The sequence below is a fragment of the Staurois parvus genome, unplaced genomic scaffold (assembly GCF_062004578.1).
Source record: "Staurois parvus isolate SC_StPar_1 unplaced genomic scaffold, SC_StPar_1.0 ptg000007l, whole genome shotgun sequence".
NCBI lineage: Eukaryota > Metazoa > Chordata > Amphibia > Anura > Ranidae > Staurois > Staurois parvus.
Genome location: NW_028317803.1, coordinates 7,392,034 through 7,416,485, shown reverse-complemented (window position 1 = coordinate 7,416,485; position 24,452 = coordinate 7,392,034). Strand labels below are relative to the sequence as shown.

General features: G+C 39.3%; 1 long non-coding RNA gene across 1 annotated transcript; it reads right to left on the bottom strand.

The window, feature by feature from the left end:
• Positions 1–17,829: 17,829 nt before the first annotated feature.
• On the bottom strand, positions 17,830–23,456 carry LOC149474284 (uncharacterized). The gene is made up of 3 exons (XR_016311479.1): positions 23,258–23,456; positions 19,957–20,015; positions 17,830–17,988 (listed from the first exon to the last, which is right to left on the bottom strand). It is a non-coding gene; the product is annotated as an uncharacterized LOC149474284 (long non-coding RNA).
• Positions 23,457–24,452: the final 996 nt, after the last annotated feature.

Below are 24,452 nucleotides of genomic sequence, written 5' to 3'. Positions count from 1 at the left end.
TGCATTTACAGACTGATTTTACTGTTGTGAGTTTAGTAAAACTTTAAGAATATTGCCCTGAAAACAATATTTTCCTACCATACATTAAAGGTGTATTTTTGAATTAACTGAAACTAATTCTCTGTTACAGCTGCTGAACTGTACAGTTTAATAATATAGGCCTGAGAACACAGTTGCCTCCATCAAGAAGAAATATGTTCTCTAAAACTATGCAGCAGTGTGGGTTTTAGAACCCAAGTCATTGTTTTTTCCTTCTACAACAAGCATATTCATATTGTGTGCTACTAAGTTGTTTTATTCTTTTAATATACTGTATGCACAGTCAGATATTAAAAAAAATTCAAACTGCAATATTTCTATTTATTAGAAAAATTTTACTTTACTGTGGGGCAACTATAACAAAATTTTAGCCTCCTCATCTACAAGTGAAGTGTAACAGACATATATACCACAGTAAGTTAACAAAGGGTAGGTAAGAAGATAATGAAATGCTGGGGGTTGCCCTCCAGAGGATTTAGCCCCTTTCCTGACCAGGCCATTTTATGCGATACAGCACTGCGTTACTTTAACTGACAATTGCGCGGTCATGCAAAGCTGTACATCAATGAAATTTACGGTATGTTATTTTTTTTCCCACAAATAGAGCTTTCTTTTGGTGGTATCTGATCGCCTCTACATTTTTTTTTTTTTGCGCTATAAACAAAAAAAAGACCATCAATTTTGAAAAGAAAAAAAAACAATTTTTACTTTTTGCTATAAAACATATCCAATTAAAAAAAAGTCTTCATACATTTAGGCCAAAATGTATTCTGCTACATGTCTTTGCTAAAAAAAATCCAAATACATGTAAATTAATTGGTTTACATGAAAGGTATACCATCTACAAATGGCGGTATATATACTGGAATTTGTATTTATTTTTTTTCATGCTAGGAATGGTGGCGATCAGCGACTTATAGCGGGACTGGGGCATTGCAGTGGGAATTCTGACACTGGGTGAGAACTGACTAATGTCCACTGACATCTCTAGTGACACTAATACAGTGATCAGTGCTAATATAAAGCACTGACACTGTACTAATGACACTGGTGAGGAAGTGGTTAACATTTGGGGCGATCAAAGGGTTAACTGTGTGTTGTATTGTGCTTACACTGTATGCTGTTTTACTAGGAAGACGTGCTGCTTCTCTCTCTCTGCTGGGCAGAGAGAGAGAAAGCAGTATGTCCATGCTGACAGGAGAGAGATCTGTGTTGTTTACACACAGATCTCTCTCCCCTCAGCTTTAGCAGCAATCACCAAGTGCCAGCCGAGAATCGCTAGCCGGGGCCCGGTGATTGACATCCCCTGCAACCAATGGCAGTGTGGGTAGGGCAGCACATGCAAGTGCCCGCCCCCTTACCCGGAACTACAAAATCCCTTATATATACGTGATTTTGCGCAGAGCGGACGCCCTGTAGTAGTATATCTGCTATAGGGCAGTAAGCAGGTGATTAATATAAAGAGGAGAGGGTTGACAGTAGAACAACTGTTGTGAAATAAGTATTGGTGGGAATTAATATGATGTGTGTATCAAATCTAGGATGATCAGGCAGATGCACTAGAACACGGGTCTCAAACTGGCGGCTATCCAGCTGTTGCTAAACTACAAGTCCCATGAGGCATTGCAAGATTGAGAGTTACAAGCATGACTCCCAAAGGCAGAGGCATGATGGGACTTGTAGTAAGTTGAAATTTCAACAGCGTCTATCTTTTTGCTCCAGATGCATTCATTTATTTCTATCAGTAAAAGTCTGTCAATTTGGGACCATTGTAGTCCTATTTGGAGCACTGTCTCTATCTCTTAATTTTTTTTACAGGTATGTTTTCTTGCTGCTGTTAATGAATTGTCCAACCTTCTGGCAGTTAAGGAGTATGGAAAGCCAAAATCTATTTTTTTTGTTTGTTTTTTTTCAGCTGTCTGTGCCCTGCTGGGGGGAGTTCCCTTCACTTACTCCAGTGTTTCTCAACTCCAGTCCTCATGGACCCCCAACAGGTCATGTTTTCAGGATTTCCATTATTTTGCACAGGTGATTTGATCAGTTTCACTGCCTTAGTAATTACCACAGCTGTTTCATCTGAGGGAAATCCTGAAAACATGACCTGTTGGGGGTCCATGAGGACTGGAGTTGAGAAACACTGACTTACTCTCACAGTAACATAAAATCAAGTAAGAGGGAAACACTCCAGAATCAGGATCAGAAGAAACATCTTCTTAGATAGTTGCCACCAGAGCAGGTTTTCTCATTGAAAAGTTTAATATTACCTCCTGTTCCACTGACAGCTCTGGAATTTTGGGTGAATCTCTCTAGTAGTTAAACACAAATAGCAGTAAAAACATGTGTCTTTTACCTCTTCTTCACTCTAATTAAAATTAAACATGAAACATTTAAATTGCATAACCTTTAATTATCTGTTATTTGCAGCAATAAAGATAAACAGAAAGAATGTGCTAAAGCAATTTGGTTTGCTTCACACAAACTCCCTTTTCCCAGGAGCTGCAAGGACATCCTCTTTCTCTCGTATAATTGAAAAAGTATGTGACCATTCATTTATGGAAATGTCAAATTATTAATTGGCCATAGTAACGTTATCAAGATTCTGTTACTGTACTCAATGTGATAACAGTAGATTTGAGGTATAGCAAATTTGACAGATACTGTATATCTATATTTATGAATCTCACTCTCTACCTGTGCAAAATAATTTTTTTTCTGGAAGTGCTTATAACACTGTCCCTCTATACAAGAGCCAATTGTTCTAAAGGGGTAAGTAGAAGCATTGACCAAAATATGTCAGAGTGGATGATGGCTTTTATCCTGTTGTTGCTCTAATAATGTTTCTCTAAGTGGATTTGGACAAGAGTGCTGGCTATTTTGTATACTGACATTAATGAAGGGCATAGACACTTATCACACTTCTTCCTATGTAAAATTTTTATATGCCTGTTGGCACAGGTGCTCACATTTACCCTGATATCTGGAAATGCATTTGAATATATATATACAGTATATATACTGAATTTGTTATTTAGCTGTTATTACATGTGTTTCTATCATTCTGTGTGAACAAGCCAAATGGAGCCGTTGCAAATTTGCAGGCATTTTAACTTTTCTTTTTCTTATAACAGGTGTTCTCATGGTTTTCCATGCACATTTAATTATCTTGTGGATACCTATTTGGGTTGGTTTTAGAGATGACCCATCTTGCAAGTACCAAGCTCGCACTTCAGAAACATGTTCTGCTGTGTATTAGGCTCACATTATGGGCATTCTAACCCTTTCAATGGCAATTAGTGGTGGGAGACTTTTATCAGCATTTGCAGCTTTTTTTGTTTATCAGTGCACAGGTGACATTAGCAGTGCAGTGCCTTGAAAAAGTATTCGCACCCCTTGAAATTTTCCACATTTTGTCATGTTACAGCCAAAAACGTAAATGTATTTTATTGGGATTTTATGTGACAGACCAACGCAAGGTGGCACATAATTGTGAAGTGGAAGAAAAATGATAAATGGTTTTCCATTTTCCAATTTCTGAAAAGTGTGGCAATCATTTGTATTCAGCCCCCTTTACTCTGATACCCCTAACTAAAATCTAGTGGAACCAATTGCCTTCAGAAGTCACCTAATTAGTAAATAGAGTACTGTGTGTAATTTAGTGTCAGTATAAATACAGCTGTTCTGTGAAGCCCTCAGAGGTTTGTTAGAGAACACTGGTGAACAAACAGCATCATGAAGGCCAAAAAACCCACCAGACAGGTCAGGGATAAAGTTGTGCAGAAGTTTAACCACCTTCCGCCCGCCATATAGTCCAATGACGAGCGCAAGGTGGTTCTCTAGTTCTGAGAGGACATCATATGACATCCTTCCATTCTCACAGCGCATGCGTGGCTCAGGGAGCGCGCAGCGTGGCGATCGGCGGTGCGCTGTGTCCCTCAGACACATCGGATCACCGATCCACGGAAAGAGCCGAAGATGTTGGCTCGGTCATGTGATCAGCTCTGTCCCATCACAGCTGATCACATGTAAACAGGGAAATGCCGCTTATCGGCATTTCTCTCCTCTGGAGCTGTCACGCTGACAGCTCGAGGGGAGAGGAGATCCGGTAATTGGCATTCCACGGAGGGGACATATACACTGATCATCAGGACACTGATGGTCAGTGTTCCCTGATGATCAGTGTGGCCCCAGAAGTGCCACCTGTCAGTGTCCATCAGTGCCAGCTGTCAGTGCTGAACAGTGCCACCTGCCAGTGCCCATCAGTGCCACACCAATGCCACATATCAGTGCCTACCAGTGCATATCAATGCCACATATCAGTGCCCATCTGAGCTGCCTTTCAGTGTCACCCATCATGCCAGTCAGTGCCACATATCAATGTCAATCAGTGCCACCTATCAGTGCTGCCAATCAGTGCCACCTATCAGTGCCACCTATCAGTGCCAGTCAGTTCCGCCTATCAGTGCCAGTCAGTGCCACCTAACAGTGCCAGTCGGTGCCTCTTATCAGTGCCAGTCAGTGCCACCTATCAGTGCCATATATCAGTTCCATATATCAGTGCTGCCTTTCAATGCCCATCAGTGATGCCTGTCAATGCCCATCAGTGCCACCTACCAGTGCCTCCTCATCAGTGCCCATTAGTGCCACCTATCAGTGTCCATCAGTGCATCTTATCAGTGGCCATCACTACAGCCTCATTAGCGCACATCAGTGAAGGAGAAAAATCACTTATTTACAAAATTTTATAACAAAAATTAAGAAAAAACTGTTTTTTTTTTTAATTTTCTGTGGTTTTTGGTTTGTTTAAGAAAAAATAAAAAACCCAGAGGTGATTAAAAACACCAAAATAAAGCTCTATCTGTCACAAAAAAATTATAAAAATTTCATATGGGTACAGTGTTGCATGACTGCGCAATTGTCATTCAAAGTGTAACAGCGCTGAGAGCTGGAAATTGGCCTGGGCAGGAAGGGGGTATAAGTGCCCTGTAGGCAAATGGTTAAAGCAGGGTTAGGTATAAAAAAAAATATCCCAAGCTTTGAACATCTCATGGAGCACTGTTCAATCCATCATCAAAAAATGGAAAGAGTATGGCACAACTGCAAACCTAGACATCGCTGTCCACCTAAACTGACATGCTAGGCAAAGAAATCATTAGTCAGAGCAGCAGCCAAGAAGCCCATGGTAAGCTGCTGAGGAACTGCAGAGATCCACAGCACAGGTGGGAGAATCTGTCCACGGGACAGCTATTAGTAGTGCACTCCACTAGTCTGGCCTTTATGGAAGAGTGGAAAGAAGAAAGCCATTGTTGAAAGAAAGCCATAAGAAGTCCCATTTGCAGTTTATGAGAAGCCATATGGGGGACACAGCAAACATGTGGAAGAAGGTCCTCTGGTAAGATGAGACCAAAATTGTACTTTTTGGCCTAAAAGCAAAATGCTATGTGTGGCAAAAAAGTAACACTGCACATCGCCCTGCACACACCATCCCCACTGTTAAACATGGCGGCATCATGTTGTGGGGACACTTTTCTTCAGCAGGGACATGGAAGCTGGTCAGAGTTGATGGAAAGATGGATGGAGCCAAATACAGTTCAATCTCAAAAAAACCTATTAGTGTATGGAAAAGACTTAAAACTGGGGCAGAGGTTCACTTTCCAGCAGGACAGCGACCATAAACTTACAGCCAGAGCTACAATGGAATGGGTTAGATCAAAGAATGATCATGTGTTAGAATGGCCCAGTCAGACCTAAATTTAAGTCCAGACCTAAATCCAATTGAGAATCTGTGGCAAGACTTGAAAATTTCTGTTCACAGATGCTTTCCAGCCAATCTGACAGAGCTTGTGCTATTTTGCAAAGAAGAATGGCAAAAATGTCACTCTCTATATGTGCAAAGCTGGTAGAGACATACCCAAAAACTCTGGTTCACTCAGAATCTCTAGCACCTGTGCATGTAGCCAATCAGCTTCTAACCTCAACTTGTTCATTTAAGCTTTAGCAATAAAACTTGTAAGCTGATTGGTTTCTATGCAGAAGTGTATGAGATTCTGAGTGAACCATCTTTAGTAAATAAACCCCTGTGGGTATTCTATTGCTCCAAGGAGCTATATTGCGCCAAGGACTAACATTTGTTATGCGCTTTGTCATTACATTAATTTTAAGTGCTTTTAATCCCTTATTTTAACTAAATAAAAGACGTAATCCACATTCTGATGGAAGCTTAGTCAGGTACTCCCATCAGATGATAATGGGGGGAGGCTACATCATATTATTTATTGAAACCTTTAAGGAAACAAACTGTATCAACTTCATATCATCTTAGAAGTCACATCACCAAGGTAAGCAGATTGTATATCTACTGGGTGAAGATTTTGCACTTCATAGTTGGAGTTGGACATTATCACTCATGAGCTGTTTTAATCACAAACTGTATATTCACATAGTTGCTTTTTTTGTTTTGGAACTTTTTGTGTGATTTTTTTCTAATTTTTGTTTTATGATGCAATGATATGAATTATGATTATATAAAGTGATTATTATTTGACTGTATTTTGGATATGCACATCATATATGTATGTGTATTGTAGAGACTGAAGTAATATTGATTTGATTATTTGTACAGGTATTGAGCTAATTAGTTTGCAAATAAAAAGGAGCAAAAGGAGTTAGAATGGAAGTATATACAGTTGAAAGAAAAAGTATGTGAACCCTTTGGGATTACGTGGAGTTTTGCATGAATTGGGCATAAAATGTGCTCTGAACGTCATCTAAGTCACAACAATAGAAGAACACAGTCTGCTGAACATAATACTACACAAACATTTAGATGTTGCCATGGTTTAATTGCATATAACATGTAAACATTCACAGTGCAGGGAGGAAAAAGTATGTGAGGCCCTAGCTTAATGACTTCTCCCAGAGCTAATTGGAGCCAGGAGTGAGCCAACCTTGACTCCAATCAGTGTGATGATATTGGATGTGTTGCTGACAGCTGTCCTGCCCTTAAAAACACACACCTGTTTTTGGTTTACTGGTTTCAAGAAGCACTATCTGATGTGAACCATGCCTCGCAGAAAAGAGCTCTCAGAAGACCTACGATCAAGAATTGTTGACTTGCATGAAGCTGGAAAGGGTTACAAAAGTATCTCCAAAAGCCTTGATGTTCATGTGTCCATGGTAAGATAGACTGTCTACAAATGGAGAAAGTTTAGCACTGTTGCTCCTCTCCCTAGGCATGGTCGTCCTGTAAAAATGACTGCAAGAGCACAGCGCAGAATGCTGCATGAGGTAAAGAAGAATCCCAGAGTGTCAGCTAAAGACCTACAGAAATCTCTGGCACATGCTAACATTTTTGTTGACACATCTACAATAAGGAAAACATTAAACAAGAATGGAGTACATGGGAGGACACCACAGAGGAAGCCATTGCTGTCCAAAAAGAATATTGCAGCACGTTTGAAGTTTGCAAAAGAGCACCTGGATGTTCCACAGCACTACTGGCAAAATATACTGTGGACAGATGAAACCAAGATTGAGTTGTTTGGGAAGAACACACAACACTATGTGTGGAGAAAAAAAGGCACAGCACACCAACATCAAAACCTCATCCCCACTGTAAAACATGGCGGAGGGAGCATCATGGTTTGGGGCTGCTTTGCTGCCTCAGGGCCTGGACGGATTGTTGTCATTGATGGGAAAATGAATTCCAGAGTTTATCAAGACATTTTGCAGGAAAACGTACGACCATCTGTCCGCCAACTGAAGCTCCGCAGAGGATGGGTGATGCAACAGGACAATGACCCAAAGCATACAAGTAATTCAACAAAACAATGGCTGCAACAGCACAGAATATGCCTTCTGGAGTGGCCCAGTCAGAGTCCTGACCTCAACCCGATTGAAATGCTGTGGCATGACCTTAAGAGAGCGATTCACACCAGACATCCCAAGAATATTGCTACACTGAAACAGTTTTGTGAAGAGGAGTGGTCCAAAACTACTCCAGATCGTTGTGCAGGTCTGATCTGCAACTACAGGAAACGTTTGGTTGAGGTTATTGCTGCCAAAGGAGGGTCAACCAGTTATTAAGTCCAAAGGTTCACATACTTTCTCCTCCCTGCACTGTGGATGTTTACATGTTATGTGCAATTAAACCATGGCAACATCTAATGTTTGTGTAGTATTATGTTCAGCAGACTGTGTTCTTCTATTGTTGTGACTTAGATGACGTTCAGACCACATTTTATGCCCAATTCATGCAAAACTCCACGTAATCCCAAGGGGTTCACATACTTTTTCTTGCAACTGTATATTTATGCTTATGGGCATCTCATAGGTTCAGTTCCACTATAAAGGAGCAAAAGCAAATTTTAATAGGTCTAGAATGAAGTCCAATACTACAGTGGCATAATATATTGATAAACTGACTGTGTAAGCATTCACCTACTGTATCTTCATATGACATTACTGAAACAGACTGATTTCTAATGACCATGAACAATCTAACTTTCATGTTTCCCATGATGGACATTACATGGATTTTATTGCCAGCCATAAATATACTGTATTTTCTGACAGTAAAAACCCTTTTGAAGAAAATGTGAAGCACTACATTTATGGAGATCTACTTGATCTGCAAGTACATCTTTAGGCCAGCTCTAAAGAAACACTACAGTAAATAGAAAAAGAAAATATTGAAAATAATTCTAGATTAAAAACTAACATGATAATACTCATTACTTTTGGAATTTCCAGAATGATCAGTTAGTTCTGAGGCTACAGATGTACAAGATACTGAGAAAAAAATTGGAGTGTAAATAGGGCGCATGAGCATGTATGTTTTCACCAAGCAACTACAAAGAAATTACTCACCAAGAGAACACTTTTTCAGATTTTGGAGCTAGTAAATTATTTGTAACGAGAGATAAAAAGATGAGCAGGAATTATTGTTTTAAAAAAGAACTCATATTTAAAGTGAATCTCCAGTAAAGAAGAAAACATCTTTCTTGGTATCTTCTGTCTAGCTATAATAGAAATGACTATGAAATATGTGCAGTGTATACACCGCACATTTCTTAGAATTAACAAACAATAGCACTTACCATTTCTTAGTGTTATGGCTTTGAACGTGTGCATATGCTTTGATTTAGTTCTTTACCGTTCTTTACCGTGTAAAAAAAACTTGACCATAGAAAGAAGTCAAATCAACAGTGTATGGAAATAAAGGTTTCCAATGTGTTACTATGTTATGTACTGGTGAATGTGAATATTGATTTTACATGATCAACCTACAAATGATCCATACGTTTTAACAGCGGGTTAATCACAAAAAGCAATATTCACATTCATGAACATCAATGGAGAAAATGGTAATTGGGTTCTGAGAATGCAATTTTCTGATTGAACTTGATGGGCATGTTTTTTTTACCTAACAAGGTAACTAACTCTTCAACCTTTGAAAAAAAGGTTGCATTGCCTGTAAAAAGATTTTCTATAAATGGACATATGCATAAATAGGTTAGATAGGTGGGGAGACAGCTACCCATTCTCTGTAGCACTGGGATCACCATTGTGTTTTGGGACATGATTGATTGACTCTACTGGTACATGTGTGATATAAACCTTCTTCTTAAAGGTAGCAGCTCTCTATGTGGTATTGCTTCCTAGGGTAACCATAAGCTACTTGATTCTTGTCTGATCAACACATTAAGCTGTCAAAATGGGTCTGGATTGGGCTGTTTATTTATTTTAAGTGCTGATCATTTCCAAAGGCTTTACCCACAGTCATTGCACTTATCAGGAAATAATTTGTCTTTGTTCTATGTCAACACTGATGAATGTGCATGCACTGTCATCCATGGCACTGTAGTCATCTCTGTAATGGTTTAGGGATAAACGGAAGTATCAACTGTCTATTTCTTTTTTTATGTTTATTTTTTGGGAATATTTGCAGTATTTGTGCAATGAACAAGTATCTAAGAGATATCCAAGGCCATCGTTGTACATATAATTATATGAATATCAGTAATAGCTCTTAACTTGGTTTTATTAGAACTATTAAATTATTTATTAGAACTATTACAAATGTTTACTAGAACTATTTAAAAGAGTAAAGTGTACATTGTGTACTTGGACTGTGTTACATTGTGCACCTGTAGCACAATACATAGTAACCAGGTTAATTAAAAATTATAATTTTATATTAGTGTAACAGAATCTGTCAAATTACGTCTGATGAGTCAACACCATTTTCAGATATTATTGTCTGAACCTGTGAAACAACAAATATGGACATGATATGTTCCTTTGAATGTGGCTCCAGTGTGTCTGAATGCTTTATGCTTCATTTGTATTATGCCAAAACCAGACTAAAGATAAAGTAGTCTAACTGGTTTTGTATGGTTTGAGTTCTGAACATAGCAATGTTTCTTATTATCAATAATAAAGCTTTGTGAAATTTTGGAATGGAATAATATAGACAAATGCACCAATGAAGAAACGTAAGTATACAAAGGTAGGATAAAGAAAATATGCCATGGCCAAAAAAAAAAAAAAAACACTCACTGGATGGACTTCCTGAACAATTGCTGATATAATAAACAGATAGTAATGCTATGCAAAAATCTTGGTAAAAACCATTGCTATTGTTATTATTGTTATTAATTTTGAAAATAGCTTAAAAAGGAGAGAAGGAGAAACATCATTCACAAATCCTATAATTATCATTTTACACAGTTTTGGAATGAAACAGAGCATCTGTTTACCTTAAGTTTCAATTCACTTGCATACTTTTTACTGTCAACAGCAAACGTTCTTACATTCCTTTTATCATCATACTTACAATATTTTTCTGATATTTACATCTATCTATCTATATATATATATATATATATATATATATATATTAAGATTATTATTATACATATATATATATATATATATATATATACATTTTCGCACCATATACACACCCGAACGTCTGCATTTTGCAAGATTTTCCAACCAGAGTAGTGATTCACACCACATCCTTACTTGGCCACCTCATCAACAACGTAATGGGCACATTTTCGATCTTGCCTACTAGAACGTGGAAGTGCCCGGTTGCATCTGCATATTCATCAGAGTTTAGAAAATTGAGGGAATCTTTGATGACTGTCATGACTCCGTCTGTTTTTTTTGATGCAATGCTAGAAATTTTATAGAGAAATTTTTGATGCTAAAGGTTGGCATTTTAGATATTGCAAAGTGAGTCTCCTGCATGAAGACAACGTCTGCTCTCTGTGCAGCAATTTCTTTGTTTAGGAACGACCTCTTAAAGAGAGAATTAAGCCCCCTGGTGTTGATTGATATGGTATTAATCATTTATGTGGTGAGGAGTGATGTTGTAGGCGTGAAAGTGCCTATAGTTGCATAGGTGGCTTAAGGCTATGTTAAGGCCATTTGCGGTCAGAATCATAGTAGTGCAGTAGGGTAAAGAAGAGCGTCTGAGTGGACCATCAGGTGTATGGGACCATTGGAAGGCACTGGCAATTCGAGATATTGAAGGTCTTTGTATTGGGTATGCAGGATTGTCATGGAGTATCAATGACTGGTAGTAATCGAAAAATTGAATGAAGGAAAAGGTACTTAAAAACCTCTTGCGGAAAAGGCAAGAAACATGGGTAGTTTGAGAAACTACTGTCAAACTGGGGCATTGAGGAACAAAAAATAACCAGGAGGTATCAATGGGTATCACCAAATTGGTAAAGCTGGCATACATTGAGAGGAGAGAAAGAGAATAAGGAAGCCAAAACTCAGCAGCTGGACGTTTATGAGGGATAGATCGGGTTATGACTGTTAATAGGGGAGTACTCATGTTCAGTCCCCCTCTGTTCAGTCCCCCTCCATTTGATTAAGATGATGCTGGTCGGAGTGTAGTCGGCAATCTTCTGAAAAATAATAATGGTGCAGTGCTAAAACAATGGTAAAAAATAAAAATAAATGCACAAAAATTATAGATAAAATAAAATACACAAATGACATAAACGCACATTAGATAATAGATGCGTCTTGTTCATATAAAATACTCACACAGTGGTTATACTGTAAGTGCGTTATAGTCTGACAAATGTATAAATAAATGTGCAAATGTCCATAATAAACGCATAACTAAAAAATGCGTTAAGATTATAAAAGTCATTAAAATCTTAGAAACAGATCTCCAGATGACTTCAGTAAAATCCCAGTGTGCTTATAATCCTTAGGTTGGTGTGCCAATAAATATATAAAATGCGCACTCATAAAAAAGCGCGCTGTATAATATAATATCGATCAGTCACGGGTCCCTTAGGGGTAGTCCGGGATGTAGCCTGGGGGCTGATGGCCTTCCTTAGGTACCAGGATATAATAGCCAATATAGATTATTCAGACTCTTCCAGGCACTGGGACGCTCACTGGGGATCAATGGGGGATTAAGGTGCTCAGTACAGAGCAAGAATTAGGGATAATCCCATAGTGTAGTAATTGGATGGTACTTTATTAGTAGTAATAATAAATAAGGAATAAATCCAAAAACATACAAAAAACTGCAGTATATAGCAGAAGCAATACAATGACAGTTGCTTACAAAGCAAACTGACCAGCTGGTATCATTGGGTGGCCGCCGGACCTCCATGATCTGACGGCTTGACGTCAACGGCTTGCAGGGGCTCTTCCTTGACGCGTTTCAAACTAGCGTTCATTTTCAAAAGGGGTATGCCTATGTGCAGCCTGATATCTAAACCAGACTATTTATATCCTCACAAAATTTTGAAAAAAGCACCGAAAATCATCGGGCGCCATCTTGCCGAAGCCCGGAAAAAGTGCACATGCGCGGAACCGCGGGCGCCATTTTTCGTTGGTCTAAAGTAATAAGAATGTACAGCCGAATATCGGCATTGTACTGGGCACGTGTGGGAGCTATTTTCTTTTGGTTTCAGTGGAGGGAACAGTACAGGTGGCTGTGCATGTAAATATTGCCACAGCCGATGGCCGAATACTAAAGGACTAATGATTATACTCACATAGCAATTCTGACATGACAGAATTGCTTATGTCCACAAAACCGATGGATGTCTGATTATTTTTAATTATTGTTAAAAATGTGCCGCTGCTAATATGCGCATTGCGCATGTGCAGGCGCCATTTTCCCTAAGTTTACTGGGGGAGAAATATACACAAAGAACTGGTGTTCATACCATTTTTCCTTAGTCTCAAAAGAAGAAGCAGTACAGACGGCTATATATATAAATAATGTCACAACCCATGGTAATATGTTTAAAAACAGTGAGAGTACTATTGCGGCAACTTGGACAATAAGATGGCAAGGTTGCCTTTCATTCCTAAAACTAATGGACATATAATTAATATTTAATAATGCGTCACCATTAGTAGGCGCATTGCGTAAATATGGGCGCCATTTTCCCTGAGTATAATAGGGGAAAGATATACATGCCATACCAATGTGGCAAAAGAGACTCCATCGTCTCTGTATATAATATGTAATTCATCCCTCATTTCTGGAAACTAAAAGTGCATATTAAATATAAAAAATATGTGTAATGTAAATATATAAAAGCCGTCTGGACCACAAATTACATATATAAAACACATTAAGTAGTATATCCATAAAATGCATAGAAATAATAAAAAAAACCATGTTTAAAATACATCCATGGTATAGTAATGACATCTGGATGCAAATTACTCATAAGTCATACAAACAAATGAAAAAAAGGGGATTATAATGGTAGCATCAAATCCACATGATAAAAAGAAGATGAATAAAACACTGTATGAAATATAAAAAAGAGAGGGTACAGAAATACCTAAAAAGCAATAAATGCTTAAAACTGCTAAAAAAGAAGATCAGTCTTCCACTGGGAGTATATTCCACTCTTAGTAGGTTTATGCCATCCTGTAGGCCCCTGATAATGAAGGCTCTACCCTGATGTTTAATAATGAGCTTAGTAGGGAATCCCCATTGGTAGCCATTGTCATGATTTCTAAGAGCATTGGTAATAGAGACAAACTTTTTCCGAGTGAGATTCTCTAGATAAATCAGCGAAAGGCTTGATACCTGTGTAAGGAGTAGGGAGTATTGTGGGATTGTGGGATTTCTTGCAGCTATCATGAGCTTTTCTTTGATTTTGTAGAAGTGGACCCTGATTAAAATGTCTTGCGGAGTTGAAGCTGGTAGAAATTATAGTTTTAGGATTCTGTGCTCTCTGTCAACCGCGGCTTCCGTGGGAGTGATAGCCAGGATTAGAAGTTTCATAAATTGTTGGATATATGTTAGAAGAGCTTCATTAGTGGGATTTTTATATTATTTCATCTTGAGCAGTCTTCTAGGTCCACTATTTTATATTTCGGCATATTAATCTCAGATTCTTAGTCAGCGTAGGCATCTACTACAGTATTGTGTGCTGTGAACATGGCAGACATCTTGTCCTCAATATGATGTAGGCGTTTGGCGTGGTTGGAAATACCGTTAGAGATGGGGGCTGTCACATTAGATATATCACTATGTAGCATTCATCGCAGTGATAATAGCATATTTTTCATCGCTAATTCAGAGATCGGTTGCTGGAAGCTGGAAATTCTTCGATGGCAGATTAGGTTTGTAATGTAGGAGAGATAAAGTATCTGACTGATGGGAATCACTTAATAGAGGGTCCTCAATCCTGGGCCTAGATTTAGCAGGGCTTCTAGATGTAGGAGAGAGTGGAGGGGAAGACTCACCAGGGTCCCCATCGTATAGAGGAACTCTCAGCCTGGGATCTGGAGTGTATTAGCTGGATTCTGCAGCAGGGATGGAGCAGCTATGCAGGGATGAGCTGGTGCCATCTTGGCAGCGTGTGTCCTGGCCAGGAAGCCGATGAGGAGGGAGTTACAGTAGTCAAGGTGTGATATAATGAGGGAGTGAATGAGTTGCTTAGTGGTTCCGGGGTTAGGAACGGACGTATTTTGGAGATGTTGCGGAGGTGAAGTCTACATGAGTTTGTCAGCGAATGGACCTGGGGTTGGAAGGACAGATTGGAGTCTAGGATGACACCTAGTATTCTGGCTTGAGGGGAGGGACTGATGGTGGTGTTGTTGGTCTTGATAGAGAAGTCAGGGGGAAGCGTGGACTGGGGGGAAAACTAGGAGCTCAGCTTTGGAAAGATTTAGTTTGAGGAAGTGGAGTGACATCCAATCCGATATGTCGCTCAGAAGGCTTGTGATACGGGCGGAGACTGAAGGGGTGAGGTGAGGGGTAGAGAGATCGATTTGTACAGATGATGTTTTGTGCTTTGGATCATGAGTTGTTCCCAAGCCTTCTTCATACTTTTCTCTTTCTGTCATTCTGGTGCATATTAATCTTAGTTTCATCTGTCCAAAGAATGCTTTTCCAGAACTGGTCTGGCTTTTTTAGATGTTTTTTGGTAAAGTCTAATCTGGCTTTTATATTCTTCAGGCTTATGAATGGTTTGCACCTTGTGGTGAACCCTCTGTATTTGCTCTTGTGAAGTCTTCTCTTGATTGTGAACTTTGACAATGATACGCCCACCTCCTGGAGAGATTCCTTCACTTGTCTGGATATTGTGAATGGGATTTTCTTTACCATAGAGAGGATCCTGCAATCATCCACCACTGTTGTCATCTGAGGACGTCCATGCCTTTTTATATTTGCTGAGCTCACCAGTGCATTTTTCTTTTCTCAAAATGTACCAAACTGTTGATTTGGCCACTCCTAATCTTGCTGCTATCTCTCTGATGGATTTGTTTAGTTTTTGAAGCCTTATAATGACCTGTTTCACTTGTATGGACAACTCCTTTGACCCTGCTATATGACCCTTACTTGACCCTAACATTAACCCTGGTATTGACCTAGATCTAACCTTGATCTAGGTTTTTTTTTTGTTTAATTTTTATTATTATTATTTCATATTATTTTTTGTTTTCATTTTTTTTACACGTTTGTTTGCTTTCTCTATGCAATGAGAAAGAGATCCCATTCAGAGAGAAAAAAAAAACACTGACTGATCACTGCGATAGCTAATGATAGGCTATCACAATGATCAGGTGCCCCAGAACTGGGAGTCTCCGTGACAGCCCGGTCTTTGTACAGGGAGCACACCGTGCATAAAGACAGATACGCATATATGCGGACCCACAGAAAAAAAGCCCAGTTCTGTGGGGCCACATATATGCGTAAGGTGAGTGTCAAGGAGTTAAAGATCCCAAGGTATTTTTAGGGCTGTGATGCGTCTTTTGAAGTCTTTTATTGGCATGAGTTTTTGGAAAATGTGGAAAGAAAATTAAAATGAATTTTTTTACACACAGTTTGAAATGTAATAAGATATGTCTCACTCACAGAATAGGCATATTTAAAATTACACCACAAAACACATTCTGCTACTCCTCCTGAGCATGGCAATACCACGTTTGAGACTTTTTCACTGTCTGGACTGATTAAGTACCTGACATTGTATCTTGTGTATCACACAAATCAACTAATTGTGTCTAAACCAATGTACTATAATGGTCACCTCTATACAAGTGGTCAGGGAATATATTGTAGTGTAGAGTCATCTATAGCAGTCCTATGTTCTATAAGCCAAGCAAGCCTATTGTACTGGCAAATGACTTCCCGGGCAAAGGCAGCACTGCCCTGGTGTGGTGGTGATCAGGGACATTGTAATTGTTGTGGTGGTGACTAGTGACACTCTAATTGGGGTTGTGGTGATTAGGGAAAATATGACTTGTTTGGTGGTGATGAGGAACAATATAACTGGTGTGGCGATGATCATGGACACTTGAACTGGCGTTGTGGTGATCAGGGACAATGTAACTGGTGTGGTGGTGATTAGGAATAAAATGACTGATGTGGTGGTGATCAGGAACACAGTAAGTGGTGTAGCGGAGATCATGGACACTGTAAGTGGCGTGGCTGTGATCAGTAACAATATAGCTGGTGTGGTGGTGATCAGGGACACAGTAACTGGTGTGATGGTGATCAGGAACACTGTAACTGTTGGGATGGTGATCAGGGACACAGTGAGTGAGCAGCAGTGATTAGGAACACTGACTGGTGCAGCAGTGAGTAAACACACTGTGCATGGGTGGCTGTGATAAGGGACGCTGTGAAGGGACTGCAGTGATTAGGGACACTGTGAGTGGGTGGGGGTAATTAGGGACACTGACTGGTGAGGCAGTGATTAGGAATACTGTGAGTGGGTGGCACTGATTAGGGACATTGTGAGTGGGTAGCAGTGATTGGGAAAACTGTGAGTGGGTGGCAATGATTAGGGGCACTGACTGGTGTGGTGGTGTCTAGGGTGTGATTCGGATTACTGACTGAAACAACGATGATTAAGGACACTATGAGTAGGTGGCAGAGAATAATTATATTCTGAGTGGGTGGTGGTAATTAGGGACGCTGTGAGTGAACTGCAGTGATTAGGGACACTGTGAGTGGATGATGGTGATAAGGGCACTGACTGACAACACTGCTCTGGTGACATTGTACTGCTGTGGCAGTGATCAGAGATAATGGCTGGTGGCACTGCCATACAGTGATATCAGAGCACGCCATTGTACAAGATCACTGACACATCAGTACGATGTCACCATAGTGACACTGAACTGCTCTGGCGACAGTATATACTAAAAATAAATAATTTTTTATAATTTATTTTCAACTTTTTTTGTTTACAATTTTTTCTACATACTGGCTCCACAGCAGTGAAATTATTATTATTATTTATTATTATTATACAGGATTTATATAGCGCCAATATAAGGGAGAAAGTACAAATACAATACATTTCAGTACAGAAAGAATGTGAGGGCCCTGCACGTGGAGCTTACAATCTAAAGGATTAAACTGAAGATCACATTTGTAGGTCCTTCTTCATGCCTAAATTTATCCAGACATGGTAGTGGTGCATTAGAGATCTGCAATAGATAAATAAAATGTGGGCCAAAAAATATGACCAATGGAAAAAAGATATATAAAATACAAAAATTGCATATACAATTGCTACACAAGCCATATTTTAATGTAATATTATTAAAAATTGCCTTTCCTTTTCAAACTGCAATCTCTGTAAATTTCTGTAAAACTCCATGCTATATGGCAACCTGGAGGTATTCTGTAAATAGTGTACAGAACACCCCCAGAAATATAAATTCCTGCTTGTGTGAAAAACTATGTACTAGGATAAAAGTCAGATTTTAGACATCTTCTGCAACAAAAAATGTCAGTGATCATTGAATGTATATTGAGAAGAATGTTTTTTTTCTTAACCACATGCTGCCCAGCCACTGTAGAAATACGGCGCCACCGCCCTACCTGTCCCGCCGATCACAGCCTGGATGTCAGTCGCCGGTCGTTACCGGCTATGTCCCGGCGATCGGCGGCAATCGCTGACCGAGAGCACAGCTGCAGTAGCTGTGCTTTTTGTCAGTTGCCTGACAGCTCCAGGACACGCTGATCGGGACAGAAGAGTTTCTCTCTCCCGATCAGTGGAATTCCCTGCAGTACACACCTCCGCCCCCTAGTAAAACACTCCCCTCACACAGTTAACCCTTTCCCTGAATAATAAACTTAACCCCTTCCTCCCCAGTGCCATTAGTACAGTGTCAGTGTTTTTTTTTGCACTGATCACTGTATTGGTGTCACTGGGGATGTCAGTGACCCCAAGTCAGTACCCCCCAATGTCAGAATGTCCGCCGCAGTCCCGCAGTCCCCCCATAAGTCGCTGATCACCGCCATAAGTCACTGATCGCCGCCATAAGTCGCTGATCGCCGCCATTATTAGTATAAAAAAAAAACTAAAAATCCCAGTATCTTTCCCGCCATTTGTAAACGCTATAACTTTCACGTAAACCAATTAATTTACATGTATTGTTTTTTTTTTTAGCAAAGACATGTCACAGAATGCATTTTGGCAGAAATTTATGACTAAATTTGATTTTTTAATTTTTTTTTACTGGACATGTTTTATAGCAAAAAGTCCAAAATATTTTTTTTTTCCTCAAAATTGTCAGCCTTTTTTTTATAGCGCAAAAAATAAAAAACGCACTAGTGATCAAATACCACCGAAAGAAAGCTTAATTTGTGGGGAAAAAAAGGATGTAAATTTAATTTAATGTACCATATTGCATGACCGCGCAATTGTCCGTTAAACTAGCGCAGCGCTGTATAGCAAAAAAATGGCGTAAATTGCAGTATCTATACCATAGTTTGTAGATGCTATAACTTTCACACAAAGCAATCAATATACACTTATTGGGATTTTTTTACCAAAAACATGGAGCAGAATACATTTTGGCCTAAATTTATAACCAACTTTGAGTTTACTATATATTTTTTATAGCTGAAAATAAAAAATATCGTTTTTCTTCAAAATTTTTGGCCTTTTTTTGTTTATAGCGTGAAAAATAAAAAGCGCACAGGTGATCAAATACCACCGAAAGAAAGCTCTATTTGTGTGAAAAAAAGGACGTAAATTTTGTTTGGGTGCAGCATTGCATGACCGCGCAACTATCAGTTGAATTAGTGCAGCGCCGAGTAGCAAAAAGAGGCCTGGTCATTAAGGGGGGTAAATCCTCTGGAGGTCAAGTGGTTAAATATAAGAATATATAAAGTTTTTTATATATATATATATATATATATATATCTTATATGCTTTTTATATAACTTTATCCTTGTACATCAATTTTGATACCAAAGTTGCCAATATAAACCTTTCAGCAGGTAACCTAAATTCCCTATGAACAAAGTCTATGGTAATCTTCAGAATTTTCCAACAAGTAGTAGGTACAACAAATTTTTCAGGAGCTAAAGGGATACCAAAATAGTCATACATATTACAGAAACAAGTTGCAAACAATCAAAAATCAATCCAAAAAATGAACAACCTTGTTTGAATTGGATTCAGATATAGGCACCAATTTCAGAAAAGTTGATCAAGATGACCCTAAAAGAAAAAAAACAAAAGAGTTAAAAGTACAAGGATGAATGAGCAGAAAAGGGAAACTAGTCTTGATCTGACTTGCCTGACTTCTCTTTCCTCACAGTTTATAATTTTTCTTTTTATTGCTGTTTTTTTATAAGCTTATTTGGTGTTGGCCAACATTTTGTAAGAGGAAACCTTAATTACATAGCCATGAGGCCAAAACCCAGTTTTTTCAGAGCAATTAAGAATTCCATTTAGTATTGTTTAAAAATTCTATTGAAAGAGGCACACCCAAATGTGTTAATAGCATGGTAAAGATGTTTGAAGAAATAATGGTAATTAGAGTATTATAAAAAGCCAGATATAGAGATAATCTATCAGTGATACTGTATCAGGTTTAACCAGGTTTAATATGTCTCAGAAATAATTATTTTAAGAACAGCATTAAAGAAAATGATAGAAGAAAATTTTATTGCACAGTTAATGTGGCATTCATGACATGAAGCTTTTCCATATAGTTCACAGTGTAGTAACTTTATAATTTATGACCAAATTATGAGTTAATAGGTATAGTAAATATAATTGAGGTAATTGTAAAGGTAGAAGGTTTTTACCTTAATGCATCCTCTGCATTTACCCCCCTTCCTGACCAGGCCATATTTTGCGTTACGACCCTGCGCTATTTCAACTGGTAATTGCACGGTCATGCAATGCTGTACCCAAAGAAAATGTATGTTCTTTTTTTCTACAAATAGAGCTTTCTTTTAATGGTATTTGATCATTTCTGAATTTTTTATTTTTTGTGCTATAAACATAATAAGACCAATATGTTTGACTTTTTGCTATAAAACATATCCAGAAAGTTTAAAAAAAAATCTAATTTCTTCATAAATTTAGGCTAAAATGTATTCTGCTACATGTCTTTGCTTAAAAATTCCCAATACATGTAAATTCATTTGTTTACATGAAAGTTATAGTGTCTACAAATGGCTGTATATATACTGGAATTTTATTTATTTTTGTTTATACTAGTAATGGACTTTGGGACTTCAGCGGGCATTCTGACACTGAGTGGGAACTGACTAACTGCCACGGACATCCAAATGACACTAACAGAGTGATCAGTGCTAATAACAAGCACTGACACTGTACTAATGACACTGGGCAGGAAGGGGTTAACATATGGGGTGATCAAAGGGTTAACTGTGTGCTCTTTTACATAATGTGCTGTGTGTGTTTTACTAGGGAAACATGCTGCTGCATATTTCTCTGCTGTGCTGAGAAATACAGAGCAGCATGTCCTTGCTGGCAGGAAAAAGACCTGTGTTGTTTACACACAGTTCTCTCCCTGGTCAGTTTTACTCGGCAATTGATATCCGTAGCCACCAATGGTGGCACGGATAGGGCAGCACACGAGTGGAACCTGGAAATGCAAATCACGTATATATACGTGAGTTTGCGCAGCCCTACCACTCTGTAACAGTAGTTCTACTATATGGCAGCAGGAAAGCGGAAAAACCTTATGTGTCCAGCTCGCTCTGCAACCCTTCTAAACACTTACCTGAGCCCGATGTTGATCCAGCACTGTGCCCGAGAGCAGCAGCTCACTCTGCTCTCTTCCTCTGCTCACTGTTCGCTGACCAGGGAGGCAGCAGCAGCAGCATCTGGAGCCATTGGCTCTTGCTACTGTCAATAACAGCCTGTGGAGAGAGATGGGGCAGGGCCAAACCATGTTCTGTGTGTCTATGGACACACAGTGTGCAGTTTATGATTGAGCCCACAAAAGTGCCGCCATAGCATGCAGTTTGCTATAGGGTCACTCAGTCGGGCCAGGAGCCACGAATACCGGCAATATGAAAAACCGTTGCACAGAGCAGGTAAGTATGACATGTTTGTTATTTACATGCCCTTTAAGAGCATTGCTACACTTAATGACAGTCCCAGTTAACCTGCATGCAGTATAGGTACAGTATAGGTATAATATAGCCTCCAAACGGGTGCAAGGTAGATGTGGTTCAGATGCAGTAAATGTTTGCTATAATGTGGTATAGGGTTTGTGTAGTTGCAGTCTAGGTTTGTAATAAGTGTGGTATAGGGTGCAGCATGGGTGCGATATGGATAGGGTACACTTGGTGCCCACTCTGAGCAGCTCAGTCTCTGCTAGCAGTGTCAGCAGTTGGTGAATAGCCTTCTCAACAGTCCTTCTGCAGTGACATTTCGCTGCAGAATGTAGCTACCGGTGATCAGCAATGGGAAGCAGAGGGTGAGTGGAAGCTCCAGTCTCCAGTCTCCCTGCAGCTGTGGTGCAGGTGCTGTAATATGGGCAGTGCTGTGTTGCTCACTCCCAGTTTTAGGCTCACATCTCCACTAGTATGGTCTCCAGCTGGCAGGAGAATATTCACACAGAGGTGTTCTCTCTCTCTAACTCCCTCAGTACCAAGAGGAAGAAATTTCACAGGCAGTTTAGTAAAAATTCTCTCTCCACTTCTACTGCATTGTGCATATTGGGATCTATACTGCAACCATTATAGTGTAGCCATTATGTGCTTGCTGTCCCAAACTGTAATTCCCAGGATTCTCAGTGCTCTGCATTGATGTCTATGAGCTTGCTTGGCTTTAGCTCCCACCCTGCTGGCCAGTGGAGAACACATAGCATTAGGATCTCAGTAGAGATCACAAATCATTGCTGCAGTTTTTTTTGGAGAAGAAAGATTTTTTTTATCACTATGGACATTGGATTGATGTAGGACACTGCATAGTGTATTAATATTTATTTTGCACTGGTGCATTTTTGGTTTTAATAGGGCACTGTTTTATGGGTATTTCCATCTCTATATTGTTGTAGCTCAGCACCTGACTACTTAGATAAAAGGCTGCATAATTATAATAATTCAAGGACTCAATGGCCAGATTCTTTCACAGACCAAAACATGCCTGTCTGTGCTTCAGTATGCATAATTTTCTAATTGGATTATTATGTTAGCTCCACCATTTTGTCCCAACATACAATTGTTAGATTTGGATGCTGGTACTTTGAGTGCATCGTATTGGGCAAGCAGTCCAGGTGGTAATTTGGCTTTTGAGATAGGTTAATCTTCTTAAGGTGCTTGAGGGTTTAGTTATAAATATGTTTAGGGAAAGGGGGGTTACTTTAATTTATGGGTTAGATTAATGTATATCTATAACCAAAACACAAAAATGTAGTTAACTTTGAAATGGTAATGTTCTTTTAAAAGTTGTTTTCGATATTTTAAAAGTAATACCTGGTGATCCGTCTTTTCAGGTCTTTGTTCAGACACTTGCTGGTATAGGGTGACAATGTTCTGTCTCCCAAATGTGCTCCTGTGTTGTCACCCTGGTATTTGCAGTGGTAAACTGTGCACAGGATAGGGACACCCAGGTTTGTACTTTTATTCTGCAAGGCAGTAAACAAGCAAGTTCAATGAGTGATGGCTTTGTACAGTAAGTCCATAGCATACAAACAAAACATCTACTTGTCTCCACATAACTAAACTTGTGTCTGTTTCTAACGTGGTGTCCCCACTGAGTTCCCCAAAACAAACAGGCAGGGCATGTACCCATTTGGCATTCTGATTGTGCTTTCTTTTTTCATAGACTGCTGCAGGTTTATTATGTTGTAAAATCAAATAAATGTAAATATAAAAACTATGCTTGTGTCCAAATGCCAAGTATTACTTATTCTTACCACTACTTGCAGCTGTCATGGATTAAAGTGGATCCTCTTTAATTAACAAAATCAGCATTAACAACTATATATGTTTGTCTGTGTGAGGTACTGGCAGACAAGGTTGTGGTGGGTGTATATGCGTCATTTAGAATCCTCCTACACAGGGTGAAGAGCTCCAGGATTTGTGTAGTTAGCCTTTTCACTCAGCAATTGAATCTCATCGCAGACAGTCTCAGATCACATATAAAAAGATCTGAGCACAGTTGAGAGTAATTAATGAGGACTGGACAACAGGTAGGATGTGGACCTAAGGATAGAGGCTTTATCCCACCCACAGCTCTGCATAGCCTCTGGGCTATAGGGCCCACACCAGAATGTATTAAGGGCAGAGAAAACAAAAAGGTTGTTTTCTTTGTAACAGACACACATCCTGAACTCCCTCACTCTGCGTAGGAGGAATCTAAGTGTATTCATTGTGAATGGCACTCCAACATGCAAGTGTACAATCCAAACGCACACGTTCCTGAGTTAAAAATGCCTGTGTATATAAGTGGGTGCTGCAGTGACCGTCAGCTGGAACCGAACAGAATCAGCAAGGGAGAATGTCACCAGCACACCGAGGATCACCAATATGGGTCCAAAAGTTTTACCAAACGATCACATAGTTACAGCAAGGCAACATTTGTGAGTCTCGCAGGACCCCTTCATCAGGCATGTGGCACTCCAACATGTCTCCAAAAACACATGTGCAAACCAGTAAAGCACAAAAC